Raw genomic sequence first — 6000 nt, 5'->3', positions numbered from 1 at the left:
AATGAACTTGAAATGTTCATTGCGTATCAATGTATTATGTTTACTCGTTATTTTGAATAGTAATAGGCATTTAATTCATCAAAGATAGTTAACTGAATTTTACAAATGAGGCTCACTTCATTACGTATAACACTTACTTAAATATTCAAGCAAGCAATAGTCTGTACAAAAATTCTATTTCAATAGGGATTTTTTTTGGAAAACTTACTCAATTTTAGGGAATTTTCTAAAATGTATTAAAACCAGGGGAATTTAACCAGTTAATTAAACCAGTAGACCAGAAGAAACTGGCAAAATCTAGTAGTCTACTGGAAAATCTAGTAGAGTTGGTAGCTATGAATTCCCAAAGAGGTTAAACAATAAACCTGTGGGTAAGACTAAATTCCTGAACCATGTATAGTTCGTTCACCAGAAGTTGAGACTTGGCTCCGCCTCCTGGGACGCAGAGTTCATTTCAGCGCGGGAGTTAGAAAAGAAACATCTCCGTTGTTGAAATTGAGACAACCCTTAATTTGCGCCAAACACAAAAAGTGGATTCTTTTTCAGTCACTTACTTTGCTTTATCATCTGCTATTATACCTTTTGTTACACTAGCTAATTAAATATAGTTTAAATTTAAAAACTGCTGTTCTCCCAGCGAAATGTCTCATAAAGGACAAACTATTCACTCAAAAGAAAGAAATATCATAAAAAATGGTGCAAAATATCATCAAATTTATGAAATATTTATTGTTAAAAAAATGCACATAAAGTTTGCGAAATAAATATTTTTGCCAAACGATCGCCAAATAGTAACATTGTTCAGGATTGCTCATAACCTTCTCCCAAAAATAGCGAAATAGTATCGTCGCATACCACGTGATGTAGGCGGAGCCAGGTGCCAACTCTTGGTGAACGAGCTATAGCTATGAATTCCCAAAGAGGTTAAACGATAAACCTGTGGGTAAGACTAAATTCCTGAAACATGTATATAATCAGTAGACAGTTCCTAAATAATTGGAACTATCAAATTTTGCGATGTCTACTAGAATTATTTATTAAAATACAAAGATATTAGATCAAAAATCCAAAACCTTCGACTCTACAAATCTACTTTTTAAAACTCTGCCTGTGATTTTCTTAGAAAATGTGATCTTTTTAGCACAAAAAAGCAGGAATATCAATTCGCTAATAACAGTATCAGGTCAAACTGAATATCATTTATATAAACATCACCCCTCCCCATAAAATTGCATGAATATTAATGATAAGAATTATTAGATAATACATTTTACGTTAGGTAGTGACGCAGCAAATTTAATAAATAAATCAAGACACATTAAATTGAGTATAATTTATTCATTTTATGTAAACAAAATTTAGATACAGGCAATTGTAATATAAATCATGAGTAATAGTAATGAGTAATAGTTCAATAATCATACAAAATATAATTTGGACTCATATCCACTTACCTTGTCGGACAAACCCATTTGTAAATTCAAAACAACTAAAAACTGCTATACTATATAACAGTAATAAAAAACACAAACATAATAAAATTTTATGGGGATGTCGAACTTCTAGTGGCAAAATGGAGTGTCGATTTTGTCGAAGTTGGGTGGCACCAGAGGGCATTGCTAAACGTACTCTTAAAATTCCATGCAACAAGGTTTTCGAAGGCAATTTCGCCAAGAAAAATAAAAAAAAACAATAGTCTTTAATAGTTTAAAAGTTATTAAGGCTGTTTTTCGAAAACTCTGTAGTCGCATGAAATTATGACTATTTTTTTTTTTTTTTTCATTACGTTTCTGCGATAAGCTATTTTCATAACTGCTGAGAGTTAGCAACAGTTATTATTGACTATTAAATTAAATATAGCCTATCTTTAGACTACACCATCTATGTTTGTTTTGAAAATGGCGCAAATCGTCAATATGAAGAAAGTCATAATTTTGAGAAAATGAAGAGCGTATGTGGTCTAATTTTTTAATATTTAAAAACTTACTCCAATGCTGCATCATCTAAGCTCATAATAAATTTGTAAAAATTGAGAATAAGGCATTGATTTTGGTTACTTTCATCCAGGTAGAAATATGTCACGAAACTGGTGATTTTTAAAAGCTTAATAACTTGTAAAATATAAGTTATTTGTTCGTTCTAAAAGCCCAGATAATTCTTCCAAGTCAAAATGGTATATATAGTTTAAAATTATAGCCTTGCTTCAACTGCAAGGCAGTTAAACTGTGTTTCTTATTTATTTATTTATTTTTCTTGACGAAAGAGCTTTGAAAAACTTTGTTTAACTTTTAAAAAAATCCCAATTTAGCGAGATTGAAATAGATTAGCTTAAAATCGGGCACAATACTCACCTTTACTTTGGATAAACCTAATTAACACAAGTGTAGCATTATTCCATAAAATATTCCTAAATAAAAAATAAAAAACGTAGAAAATGTCAGGTTTTCTCATAGTTTAGTCAAATTCTTACTTCATTCTTTCTCCAAATTCCATTCTCGTCAGAAATTTATGCAGAAAAACAAGAGATTTTAAAATTAAAGAAGCTCACTTGAAATAAATTTAAGCAAATCATACCAATTTTAAATGTGTATTTGTCATTATTATGTAAATTGCCTTCTTGTAGCAAATACAATATGCATAATACTCTTTAATAAAACGGGACATATTCATTTGAATGTCAGTTGTGATTCTAAATTGCAAATTAGAAATTAAAATTGTACTTCTAAAACGAAATTTGAACTGAAGAGCTTCTTTGTTGAATTTATACTTACTTTATAAATAAGGTTTTGTTACATATACTTATTTTTCACAGAGGGTATGTTGCAACGAATATTTTTCTTGCAGTGAAATAAATATTTAAAAAAAAACAACTATAATAGTTATTTTGTTTAAAATTTTGAAGCAATTAGAAAAAAGAACAATTTAAAAGTTTGGATCTTTTGATAATAAAAAATAAAAATATAAACTGGCTTAAAATACTAATTTCTTATCCAAGTTAAAAAATATTTCAATAACAAAATAATTTTCAATTGGAGGACAAATAAAATAATTGCTTTTTTACAACAAATTAAAAAAAAATTTATTTTACAAAAAAATAATTATAATTATACAACAAAATAATTATTATTCTATAATACCGTAAAATAATTATAATTTTATAACAAAACAAATATCACTTTACAGTAAAAGTTGAATAATTATTATCTTAGCCTGAGATGTTTGTGGGACGGTAGAGATGAGTTCAGGCTCACTATTAGGGGTCTGAGCCTAAAAATTTTAATTCGAGCCCGAGATAATAGAGTCTGAGAACTCCAGAGCCTGAGATATACGTCTGAAAATTTTTGATAACTGAATCAAATTATAGAAAATTTTTATAAACATTTCATAGTAGTGAAAATGTTTATAAAAATTTTGTCTTATAAATGAGTCTGAGTCAAAAACTTTTTTTCAGTATATGAATAAATTAATGATAAATACAATAAATTAATGATTTAAATATTTCTAGAGAATGCAGTTGAAGAAATCATCTGCTCCCGGAAGTTCTTCAGAGAAAGGGAACCATCTGCTGCGGTTGCTGTGTCCATTGCATGAAGAGAGAGAGTGTATCAGCTGTTGCTGTGTCCATTGCATGAAGAGAGAGAGAAAGTGTATCAGCTGCTGCAATCAGCATCGTTCGCAAGATACCTGTAGAGACGAGCTTCTGAATGCTAAGCAGTCTACAAAAGCCCGGATCTACAGGGTAGTTTACGAACGGCTAGAGAGATAACATCCACACACATGCAGATTGATCTGGAAGAGAAAATTAAAATTGTTATCTCCAAATACGGGCGAAACACCAACAGAAAGTAATATATACATAGAGAGAAATTTGGTAAAGAAATCAGGTCAATTGTCTAATTATTAATTAATTGGAGCTTAAAAAAAAGAAAAAAAACTGTGATTTCAAGTTAACAAAGTACTTGTATTTGTAGTTATAAATAAAACTACCTTTTCGAGATGCTTAAAAATGGCAAGAATTGTAACTGCATCAATTTTAATTCGATTTTCTTCAAAATTTAAGAAAAAACATTTAAATTCTGCGAAAGCTAATTTCATCTAAGTTCGAGTCAATGCAAGAAGTGCTAATTTACACATGAATTTTGACTCACAACTTTTAAGAACAATGCTTTCAGATGTAACTATGTTAAAATAAAAGGAAATTTCACAGTAATTCACATAATTTGCAAATAAAATTAGAAAGCTTTGCCCCACTTTCTTTGAAGTAAACTAACAGTACTATAAACGAAATTGAAGTTAATTTACTACTAAGGAATTAGTGCAAAAATGCCTCAAATGTAGTAAATAAAAGTACAATAGAAAGTTTAAATACAGAGGTATACTTAAATACTACATCTTTCGGTCGATTGTAGCGACTTAAAGATTTTGAACAATTTTTTTTTCTAACTATGTATACTATTTTTTATGACTAATTCGCTTTTTTCTTCTTTTTTTAAACAAAAAATATAAAGTTTTTTTTTTTTTCTTTAAGTAATATCCCTAACATTAGACAACAAAAAAAATAAAAGAATTTGACAAAACAGCAGATTATAGAGAAATAAGCATTTATATTCGAATTTTTTTTTCTATATACGCATTTGTTAGGTAAGCATATTTCCCATTAATAAACAAAGCATAAGTAAATAGGATTTAGGATTTAAAAGAACATGCGTTCTTAATGATACATAAAGACTGATATTTTTATATCAGAAATTATATAGAAATATTAGAAAGTAAAACAAATTCTTTATCATTAGAAAAAAGTTCATTCTGACACTTAGTAAAATGTAGGACATTTTTCAAATATTCTGTATTCAGAGTAGTAACAAATAAAACACAAATTCCTCAACACAAATTTATTCATTTCCATGAGAGGACCACATGTAAACTATGTTGTTCTGATGAAACATTATTCAGGATTTTCTTTTTTAAAAAAACTGAAATGTTCAGCTTATTTAAATTGAAACAAGAAAGCCAAAAAAATATTTTTTATGAAACATTATTCCTTTTTTGGTCACCAAAAGTGCAGTATTATTTATAAGTTAAACTATTTTTTTTTTAGTATAAATTTTTATATAAAACTTTTTTTTTTCAGTAATAATGGCTTGAGTGTAATAAAATACATTTCCAAATAACTTATTGGAATTTTATAACACATTTACTTAAAATTTACTTCTCAGAAAATTCATCAAATCCATAATGATTGCAACAATTTTATGAAACTGTGAAAATAATTAAAGGGGATTACAAAGAAATTATGTTTTTACAAAGAGGCCATACAAATAGAACATTTTTTACTGATTTTGGTCACCTCTTAGCTAAAATAACGAAATCACAAACTCTCCCAACAAACAAACAAAAAACTTTTTGTTTACAAAAAATAATCTTCATCCTTATTATTAATTAGTTTTGCAGGGGATTCTTATCTTTCTTTTTTTTTTCCAACAATGAAAATTTCGTCATACGAAAGCATTGCTGATATGCTCCTTCCCCTTCAGCTGCTTTCTTAATTCACAAACTACCTTTTTTAAAATAAAAAATCATTGCACATTTAGTAGCTGGTTGGAAGAGCCAGCTACTAAACAATGTTACGAAACTGCACACATTTTTACGTGACTCGAATAGATTTGAATGTATAACATAGAATATTAAAATTGAACTCGAATAGATAAAGTTTTAAAAAAGTTGTAAAAGTTAATTTGAAGGAAAAATTGTAATACAAAGACTGGGCAATATCATAATCGTGTTAAAATGTGCTGTTTTGTGGAAAAAAACAATGTCCAAATGAAATCAATCGAAAATTCAAAAAACCAAAAAAGCCATTACAACCAATAAACCATTAGATAAACATCAGACACATAGTTTATCAGTACTTCATAATTATTATTTTCTAAAATGTAGCTGCTATAAAGTAAATTTTTGTATATATTTATATAAAAAGGACTCGCGACAGAGTTTCTTGGC

At 28.2% G+C, this 6000-nt stretch overlaps 1 long non-coding RNA gene across 1 annotated transcript in view; it reads right to left on the bottom strand.

Annotated features, from left to right (window-relative positions):
• Nucleotides 1–1297: 1297 nt before the first annotated feature.
• LOC147802171 (uncharacterized) overlaps nt 1298–6000 on the bottom strand; it is an 80074-nt gene continuing 75371 nt past the window's right edge. Inside the window, exon 4 of the long non-coding RNA XR_015429996.1 lies at nt 1298–3789. This is a non-coding gene — a long non-coding RNA (uncharacterized LOC147802171). The remainder of the gene's footprint in view (nt 3790–6000) is intronic.

Source organism: Parasteatoda tepidariorum, chromosome 10 (assembly GCF_982258835.1).
Source record: "Parasteatoda tepidariorum strain Cologne lab strain chromosome 10, Ptep-v5.0, whole genome shotgun sequence".
Taxonomy (NCBI): domain Eukaryota; kingdom Metazoa; phylum Arthropoda; class Arachnida; order Araneae; family Theridiidae; genus Parasteatoda; species Parasteatoda tepidariorum.
Note: the sequence above shows the minus strand (reverse complement) of the source record. Positions and strands in the feature narration are given on the sequence as shown.